This window comes from Dipodomys ordii, unplaced genomic scaffold, assembly GCF_000151885.1.
Source record: "Dipodomys ordii isolate 6190 unplaced genomic scaffold, Dord_2.0 Scaffold217, whole genome shotgun sequence".
NCBI classification, from domain to species: domain Eukaryota; kingdom Metazoa; phylum Chordata; class Mammalia; order Rodentia; family Heteromyidae; genus Dipodomys; species Dipodomys ordii.
The window spans coordinates 150004-160078 of NW_012267433.1; the positions used below are offsets into that span (position 1 = coordinate 150004).

Below are 10075 nucleotides of genomic sequence, written 5' to 3' on the forward strand. Positions count from 1 at the left end.
CAGAAGGCCCCTGGGCCGGCGCCTGCGGTGTGGAAGGCCTGGCCTAGGACCGCCTGGGGTTTTCCCAGGGAAGCTGCGTGCCACGAGGCTCCAGCCAGACGCTGGGGACTAAACCGGGTGGCAGATGGGACCTGCCTGGTGCGGCGGCGGTTTGTTCCCGGTTCCCGGGTAGTGGTCTGGTCAGAGGCCGGTGGCTTGTTCCTGGAAGTCCTTCCTGGCTGCCCAAGGGAGCCCCCACCGGGCCGACCACCAGGCCTCTGGGGCCCGTGGGGAAACCTCCTTCTCCCTCTGGACTTGCCGACTCAGACCCGGTGTCCTCTCGATACCGCCGCCCGCCCCCGATTTGATCCCTGCCCCTGCCTCGCCTCTCTGGGGAGGCTCTGCACACTGGGTTCCACCCCCGAGCTCCTGAAGCCTAACTCCTGGAATCACCCCAATCCACCTGCATGCCCAGCCCCCCATCGTCTTTCTGGGACTAAACTGCCCTCCCGGAGCATTTCACTAGGACGGAGGCCCGCACACACCCAGCACTGCCACAGAGCCCCCGCTGTGCCCCCCCCTTCCCGGGCCAGCCTGGCCGGCTGACCAGGGTGGGGAGGAAGGGAAGGAGGGCTCGCTGGCCTGGCTCTCCCGAGGAAGGGCGGCCGCACCCAGGGGCTCTCAACACCCACAGCCCTGCCCTCCACACAGCTCACTTGGGGCCACCACGCCACCACACGCTCTGCGCTCCGATGGCCCTGGGGAGTGGACAGGGCCTCATCCTGGAGCCGCTGGGAAAGCCCAGCCCCAGCTCCTCCCCTTCCAGCCCAGCCCGCCGGTGCCTCGGCAGCTGGCTCCTCGGCACTGGCACCGGCACTGCGTGCGATGGCACATTTGGCTCCGGTCCCATCAATCTGCACACACTGTGAAGGTGCCAAGCCAGACTGGGCAAGGCCGGGGCTCTGGGAAGACGGCGGTGGGGAGGGCCGTCTTCGGAAGCTCCAGGACCCTCTGCTGTAGTCCCAGTTCCCCAACCCAGCCTACCTTGGGGACCTTAAAAACTAAAGCAGAGAGGACCCGTCCCTGGGAACCGGCAGGGCATGCAGCTGAGACGACGCAGCCTTGAGACCCTGTGGGCACAGCTGCGGTCGCTGCCCGTCCCCATGTCCCCCCCCATCCTGCCGCCCGGGGGCCGGTGAAGACCACCTGTGTGGACAGCGGGCATCCCGGCTCCAGAGCCAGCCACTGACCCGGAGACTACCCCATCCACAGAAATGGCCTGGACACAAGGGAGCCCAGACCCCTTCCAGACCCGGCTCCCCCCCAGTCCCACCCGGCCCCGCTGACACCCTGATGATACAGATACCAGGAGCCCACGCGCCCTTACCTGTGCTGTGCCCACCGCCCCGCCGTCCGCCTGCTCAGCCGGTCCTGGGCAGCACTGCCGACGCTGCCGCCTCCCAGCACGCGCCGCCAGAGGTGCTCTGCGGGTTTGTGTGTGAGTTCCGGCCCTCACACAGCGCTGGCACACGTTGGTGGCAAGCGTCCATCTTCCCCCGCACCCGTCCTCACCTCCGCCGCCCCCAGAGCCTCCGGAGGCCCCGCGGTGCCCGCGCAGACGGGGCTTGGCACGGACGGCGCCCGCCTCCGCAGCTGAGGACAGCCCAGCTTCTTTTTTCTGTATTTTAAACACACACTTACTCTCTCGCACGCACACGCCGAGCCCCCGCCCAGCCACACTCTCCCCTTCTGTCGAGCGTAGACCCAGCCAAGAAAGCGCCACCGTGCTGGTGACGCAGGGCTGGGGGCTCCACGCGCAGGGCAGGCTCAGCCCCGCGCCGTCCCTGCCCGCGCCCACCGCTCCCGCTTATGCACACCACCAAGAAGGGGGGGAGGAAACTCAAATTCATGTCACATTTTGGAGCCTCCTGATTGGATGCACCTTTTTACTGGTAAGATCCTTCTGAGCATGCTCCGGCCCTGACCGCCCAGGCCCCTGTCCAGCTGCCAGCCCCACCACCGCTGCCCTCTGGCCAGCATGTGCTGCCCTGCTGCGGTGACCATGCCCAGTACCTGTGCTGGAGGATTGTATGTGCTGCGTGTCGGGGCTGTCACACACACCCGGACAAGGGCCCAGGACCAACACGGCCTGTCTGCAGTGCTGACAGGCTGGGAGCTACAGGACCGGGGTTGCAGGTGGCCTTGGGCACACCCCGGGTTCTGATCCAAGTCTAGGGAGGCCATGGAGGTCAAGGGGTCACGCAGGAGCCCAGGATCCTCACCCCAGGGCAGCAGCGTGGCATTGCCGCTGCCAGCTGCCCGCTCTGTGCACTTTTGTTTTCTCCTTTCTGGTGGAGCTCCAATTTTGTTCACCCTTTAGAACCCTCTGGACAGAATGAGGTGGGCTTCTCAGGTCTCGAGGACAAGGCGACTTTGATGATGGGGACAGGACCAGTGGTCACATGGAGTCCCCCAGCTCTGCCCCTCCCCCTTTCTGAGGACTGGAGCCTGATACTGGGGCTGATGTCCTGAGGACACTCACCTGGGCAGGGTGGAGGAGGCCAGGGCAGCTGGACTTGTTCCCCCAGCACCTCCTCCTCCACAGCACCAGACTCTGCCCCCAGCACCTCCTCCAGAGCTCCAGACTCTGCCCCCAGCACCTCCTCCACAGCTCCAGACTCTGCCCCCAGCACCTCCTCCTCCACAGCTCCAGACTCTGCCCCCAGCACCTCCTCCTCAGCACCCTGCATTCTTGGGGCCACTGGACAGGGCTCTTCAGGCGCCTTCCGCGGGGCCTTCCTTCACTATTCTTTTGTTAGTGTGGTGAACCATTCAGGATGTGAAAGTCACCGTGGTGCAGTCTTGTGCACAAGTTGGTGCTGAGCACAGTCACGGTGCGGTGAGGCCTGGAACAGGCCGGCGGCAGCCAGAATCCCTGGACCTGCAGTCGCTTGGGGACCTGGGGTGACCACAGTGGCCACGCTTGGTCCTTACCACGGCCACACAGACCCCACATGGCCACGTCTGTCCCCCCTTCACCTGCCCACCCCTTGGCTCCCCCAAGGTTCTGTTATAACCCCAACACATAACCAAGGTTAGAACCCCCCTAGCTGGACAAACGTTGGAGGTGTGCACGTCTTCTGGTGGGAATGAGGGAGTGTGTGTGCGTTATGCGTGCACACGTATGCATATATATGTGTTTAAAGTGTCAATTCCACGTGGTCATCTCTAGGCGGAGTCAAGTGTGGCCTCGTCACCCTGTCCACCAGAGGACCCGGCTGTCTCCACAGCCCTGCTCCCCCCCACGAGCCTCGCCCCTGCTCCCCCCCACGAGCCTCGCCCCTGCCCAGTGGTAGGAAGTATCAAGTCCAACTTGCCGCCCACTCCCCCAGGCACTGGGGCAGTGCTGTGCGGACAGAGACACCGCACCTCACACCACCGGAAACGACATGCCCGAGGCCCGACGCTGTGAGTCCTGTCCACTCCTCCTAGGCAGGGCCTAGCACCACCATGGAGTCTCCAACAGAGACTCCGGCAAGAAGACAGTCATGCAGGCCGCAGGGCCACAGCCTCAGGCCAGAGGAAAGAGGAAGGGAGGCTGGGAGCAGACTGGCCCTGGGAGTTTCCCAGCCACCCTGCTGCACAGCCCAGGGGACCCAGAAACGTGGGCCCAGTCTCTGGCCTTCCCCACCCACCCCCGACCGCAGGGCAGCAGGGCAGCTGTCACCCGGGGAATTCCTGCAGGGAAAGAGGACGCCCCAAAGCCCCGGCTGCCCAAAGGGCACCCTGGCCTGGGGGGAGGTCAGGCGGAGGAGAGGCTGGGAAGGGTGGAGGTCCGCAGGGGTGGAGGCGGCAGGGGTGAAGGCCGGCAGGGGTGGATGGAGGCCTTCTCTGGGCCTCAGTCAGGCCAGGCCCTGGTCCTGACTGTTGTGCTGAGCCAGGGAGCCCTGGCTACTGTACCCCTCCATCCTGGGCCGAGCCCCAGAGGCCCCCAGGCCCTCTGCCTCCACAGGCTGGCACCCGGTGCGTCCCTGCCTCGGGAGCTGTGCTGGCCTTGCAGGGGAGCCCCGAGCTCCGCGCCTCAGCCTCCGGCCCTCCCCTCCCCAGCTCACGCTCCCTTTGGCACTGGTAGCTCAGGGAGGATGTGCTTCCCACGTGCGTGGGCCTCCTGGGCCCACAAACCTCCACTGTGAGCAGCAGCACCGGGCCACCCCTCCTCCACGCCTCTCCTGGGCCCGGCCCGGCGGCGCTGGAGAGGTGCCCTGACTGACATCCCAGGAAGCCTCGCGGGCCTGAGCATGGCCAGGGCTACGCCCCACAGGAGGCCCCGCTGCAGCCAGGCCCTGCCGGTCCTGTCTCCCCCACCCCCCGGGAGGCCATCACTGAGTCAGCGTGGCCTTGGGGCTCCGTGGGCCCAGCTCCAGCCCCGGCAGTAGCCCAGGGGCCTGGGAACTCTGCGGCTCGTGAGACCCCGGGGCCTGGGCTGTGGCCAGGCCAGTCCACGTGCCGGAGGCTGACCCTCATGTGGCTCTGGGGGCTCCCAGGGGCTCAGGCACCTGGGGCCGGCCCGGCCGCCACAGCATGGAAGCAAGCGCTGCTGCGTGGGTGTCAGAACGTTCCACACAGAGGGCCGGCCGCCACCTGCTCCCGCAGCCGGGAAGTGAAATCGCTGCCGGCCTCCGCTGGGTGTGGTGGGTGAGAGACCTTGGGTCCTCCCTGCAGATGCTCGAGGTGGTGTGAGACCAGGCTTTTCTGAGACCGCCCGGCAGCTGGAGGCAGAGAACAGACGGGGCTGGAGACCTCCCCAGCCCACCCCGCTGAGACCCGCCACTGCCCACGGCCGCCAGCCTGCGGAGGAGGGCCGACAGGGGTGAATGGAGGCCTTCTCTGGGCCTCAGCCAGGCCAGGCCCTGGTCCATCGGAGGGCCTCCGAGCCTGCCAGGCAGTGCTGCCCCACCACGGCTTCCAGCAAGACGTCTGTGCAGTCAGAGGTTTTATCTCACGGATGTTGACTCTGCAGCCAATGTTGACCTGGATCACACAGACCTGAGCGGTCTCTCTGTGCACCTTGCATCTCCTCTCCTCCCAGCCCTGCAGGCCGCATCCCTGGGCCTGAGCCTGGGGTCTATAACACAAAAGGTGTGGGAGGGGAGGTGGGGGAGGTGGGAAGGGATGGGACGGGGAAACAAAGGAGGAGGCAAAAGTGCTTGATAAGAAATACACTCGTGGGCTAGGAAGATGGCTCAGTGGTAGAGCGCTTGCCTTGCATGCATGAGGCCCTGGGTTCGATTCCTCAGCACCACATAAGCAAAAAGAAAACAAAAAGCTGGAAGTGGCGCTGTGGCTCAAGTGGTAGAGCGCTAGCCTTGAGCTGAAGAGCTGAGGGACAGCGCCCAGGCCCAGAGTTCAGGCCCCACGACCGGACCCCCCCCAAAAAAAGAAATGCACTCATTACCTTGCCCATGCAATTGTAACCCCTCTGTACAGTATTTTCACAATAAAATACTTATTTTAAAAAAGTGACAGGGTGTCTCCCTGCTTTCTGCCAAGGGCACGCTCCTCAGGAATAGTGGTTCTGTCCAAGGCCAAAGGGGGCTGGGAGCCGGGTGGGGGGGGACTTGGGGGACCCAGCAGGGCCTGGGGCAGGGAGTACAGGGACAGTGCTTCTACGCTGCAGACAGACGGGCACCGGGCCTGCTCCAGACCCCCGCGGGCCGGGAACAGGGACACCCAGGTGTCCCCACTGCACAGGGTGGGTGACCTCTGGGGAGCATTTAAATTAAAACCACGAGGGTGGAGACGTGTTCCCAGGGTCTGCTTCCGGGAGTGGAGGAGGGAGGAGGGAGGAGCCGGTCTCCTCTGGAAGTCGGATGGCCTCAGCTGGCCCAGCAGAGCCCAGCAGACCGCGCCTGCTCAGGGAGCTGCAAACAGCTAGCCTGCCAGTGGACCAATGGCTGGCCCAGGAACTGATGACAGCTGACAACTACCGTTCTGGGAGTTCTTCCACCAAGCGCTACCAGCCCGGCTGTGAGTCAGGCTGGCGCCGGGCTGAGCCCTGGTCCCTCTCGAGGTCAGGCATGCAGAGGACCGGATGTGGGGCTGGCAGCACAGCGAGCAGGAAGCCCGTGGAGCTCGGAGCAGGGCTGGGGAGAGCACGATCCACACCAGGACTTCAGGGACTCTCGGCTGGCTGCATACCGTGGGCAGAGCCCTGTGACCCCAGGAGAAACACTCCTCCAGGACGCTGTTCTCACACCTGTAACCCACAGCCCCCCCCCGCGCCTGGGTCCCGGCTGGGGGCTGAGGGGCCCCGGACCACAGCCTCACCTTGGGCCTGGGTGCTGCACTCGAGGCGAGCGCTCCACCACTTGAGCCACTAGTTGCAGTTTTCTGGTGGTTCACTGGAGATAAAAGTCTCATGGACTTTCCTGCCCGGGCTGGTTTTGAACTGCGATCCTCAGATCTCAGCCTCCTGAGTAGCTAGGATTACCAGCATGAGCCACTGGCACCGGCTTTGCTTTTATTTTGGTGTTGGCACTGTGGCTTGTCCTCTGGGGTACAACGCTGGGGCTCGAGACCCTGGACCAGGCTGCTGCCTCCACCACGGCCCATGCCCGGCACCGCCTGCACCCCAACGTGGCTCCACAGCTCTGCGGACAAAAGGACGTTGGTGCTGGAGCTGCCGGAGGGGCAGAGGTCAGAGAGCGGTGGGAGGACAGGCAGAGAGCAGATTGAAGGTTTGAAGACGAATCAGATTTCCAGTCTCCAAGAGACACGTGCCCACCACCGGCAGCCGGGCAGTGACGCCGGTGGGTGCAGTGGCGCAGGCTTCATCTCAACGGCTGGGGGTGTGGAGAGGGGAGGGGAGGGCCCGGTCACCTCTGGCAGCTGCCTCACTGAGCGCTGGCGGCCGGGCCGCAGCCACGGGTGAGAACACAAGCTGGCAGCCGCTGCAGAGACCCACAGGGCTGGCTCTCGGGCAGCTTCACCCTACGAGGTTTTGATGCCCAGCTCCAAGGAGGGTGCCCGGGGCTTCGCCCGGGCTGTGGGCTCCAAGGCCCGGGAGGGGCAGGGCCTCGGTGGGGTTGCGAGGCGTTCCAAGATTCTCATCCACTTGCCCTGGCCTCGGGCCATAGAGGGAGAAGTTGGGCGAGGGTGGGCAGGGAGCCCCATGTCCCGGCCACTCAGACCCTCCACCAGGCTGCTGAGGGTCCATTCCGGCGCTAGCTGTCTCCGGGCCACACGGGATGGGGAGAGCTGGAGGCAGGAAGTTCTCAGGGCTCTACCCCGGGGCCAGAAAGTGGGAGGGAGACCACAGGCCGGACTGGAATCTCAGCCTCGCTGACGGTCCTGGGCTTGTGGTCTCTCCCCGAAGGCACCACAGGGAGCAAACTGTCAGTGACACCCTGGGCTGCTCCCCTCCCCACAAGCAGCTGCTCCACAGCCTGCAGAAGAGAAACACGCGCAATGCGTTCACAGCTTGCGAAAGCTCCCTTCATGAGCTAGCTGCTGCCAGCCAGAGCCACACAGCACTCAGATAAGCAGGGGGACCCCAAGGCCCCCAGCCATGGGCTCATTAAACTGGAGGTGTGAAGTATCCGATGGAGGGGGCAGCCGGCCCTGTTGCAGGATGCTCTGGCAGGAGTGTGTGTGTGTGTGTGTGTGTGTGTGTGTGGTGTGTGGTGTGTGCGCACACACACGCACAGGCACGCTCTGGGAGATGATGTGTGAATGTGTGTTTATGTATGTGTGTACACACACAGCATCATGTCGCAGTATCTAGGTTGGTGCAGGTCAGTCTGCTCACTGCCAGGGGCTCTGTGCCTTTGACTCTGCCAATTCTCTTAAATTCTGAGGACTTTCTCTGCTCTCCCTTCTCTCCTCTCCCTTCCTGAAACTGACATTCTGCCAGCCGAGCCCTCCGGCAGGACTCCTGGTTTTCTTGTTTCCACTTTGGTATTCCATCTGTCTTTTTGTTCTGTCTTGGGAGATTTCTAGTCCTCCTACGGAGGACGGCACTTCTAATCCCTGAGATCCCCTTACAGTCCCTAAAACAAAAACGAAGACAAAAACAAACAAAAACCCAGTAGCTGAGCCCTGGCTTGTGGACTTGAGGAGTCCGGGTTTTTTTGTTTTTTTTTTTCTAAGGGTTTTGTCACTCAGCTGTCCCTGCTTGCTGTGGCTGTTTTTGCTGATGTTTTCATTTTGCCTCTCCCATGTTAGGGACCATTCTTAGTGGTCTGGTCACCCCTGGCTGCCCGTGCTTATGACTGGACACCAGGAGGACAGGCACTCAAGGGACCCATTCTGCTGGGCTTCCCTGCAGGGTGACTGGCCTAGAACCCACCAGTGCCACTGTCCTTACCATTTTATCCAAATGTGCAGACTCTTGTCCCCCCAAGATTTAGCATACGTGAGCTGACCTGCACCACCTCCGGGTGCCTGGGAACCATTTGGGCAAGAATTCTGGGTGCCGGGACTGGGAAGGTGGCTCAGTGGTAGAGCGCTTGCCTTGCATGCATGAGGCCCTGGGTTCAATTCCTCAGTACCACATAAACAAAAAGAAAAAAGCCAGAAGTGGCGCTGTGGCTCAAGTGGTAGAGCGCTAGCCTTGAGCTGAAGAGCTGAGGGACAGCACCCAGGCCCAGAGTTCAGACCCCACAACTGGACCCAAAAAAAAAAGAATTCTGGGTGCCCAGCGGGACCCTTCCAGCAGTGGCAGACCCTAGCACTTGGGTTCCCAAGGCTTAGGGACTGGCTGGCCACTCAAGGCCTGGCAGCTTCAAGACCTGACAGCTAGGGCCCCATTTCTCTGGGCTTTCAAAGGTAGATTTATGGACTATGGCTATGGACATTCAGGTTGAAGGCCATCCGTTCTTGACTTAAGCCACCAGTGGCCAAGTCCCTGGGAAGTCTTCATGATCCTTGGCTTCCAGAAGCTGTGATGATGCAGCAACAGGCTGCACTTCTAGTGTCATGGTGCTTGAATGGGCTCCAGGGCTGGACCCCTCCTCCTCCAGTGGAAAGTGGCCATAGCTCTCAGGACTAGGGTGTCTGAAGGCCCCCCGACTCTGTCCCTTCCATAGCATCTCACACTGGTCTTTCTGCAGCCTTCACTTTTTGGCTTCTTCTACCTTCTCTCTACTGCATCATCACCCATCTTAACTGTCCATCATCTGTGCCCCGCCCAGTGTCTAGAACTCTTCAGCTGTTGCTGGTGGTACTACCATTGTCAGCACTAGCTGCCACCACCTCCAACACTGTTGTTTTTCCCATATCACTTCACCATCGTTTCTCTCAGCTTTGTCTGTACCTTGCAAGTCTTATATTGAGCCTAATATACCAGGGGCAGCACAGGAGATCTCCCCGGCTAACTCACAAGGTGAACTGCTTTTAAGCAGAAAGGGGGTGTGGCAAAATGTCTTCACATAAATGCAGGGCTGTATTTTCACAGTCCGGGCCTTCGGTTGGGACATCAGGGAAAGTGTGCCTTCTCTGGCCTGGGTAGAAATGGCAGTAGGGTCATCTAGAGTTTATCAAGGCCGTGATGGCAGAAAAACTGCACGCAAATGATCTGAGATGGTGGGCTGTGGCAGAGCCCTCAGGAGCAGGAGCTGTGCTTGGCAGCAAGCAGCACAGTTGCACACAGCTTCCCTGAGTGTTCAAAGCAATCTCTGCTAGCTTGAGGTCCACCTGACTGTCTGCTTGGCTGGTGGCCATGTGCTCGGATTCTAGTCTTTTCTGGATTGCAGTGATCAAGGTGGCAACCAGAAGTTTGGGACTGGGCCCGTGCCCAGTGGTGCAGATGTCCTTCAACCAGAGCCGTTTCTCCCGGCATCACTGTCCTTGGGCTCCGACCGGCAGCTGCTCCTCACGGCCCAGGGATGAGGGCAGGAGCAAAGCGCGCTTCCTCCCGAGCGGACGTGCGAGGCTCCCAGGCAATGCACACTTACAGCGTGTCAGCACACGTTTTTGTATTCTTTTTAACTTTAGAAAAAATCACGCATTTCAGCCAGCCGCGTGGCATTGTGCCCGCCTTTCAGTGGTTTCTTCTGTTGTACAGGAAGGCAAAACAGCCAACAATTCAGTCCAAGAC

General features: G+C 61.9%; 1 protein-coding gene across 1 annotated transcript in view; it reads left to right on the forward strand.

Annotated features, from left to right (window-relative positions):
* The first annotated feature begins 1230 nt into the window (after positions 1-1230).
* The window catches only part of Acsf3 (acyl-CoA synthetase family member 3), a 40142-nt gene continuing 31297 nt past the window's right edge, over positions 1231-10075 (forward strand). The window contains exons 1-2 of the mRNA XM_013035652.1: positions 1231-1236; positions 3254-3257. The gene's annotated coding sequence lies outside the window, so the exon portion shown is untranslated. The remainder of the gene's footprint in view (positions 1237-3253; positions 3258-10075) is intronic.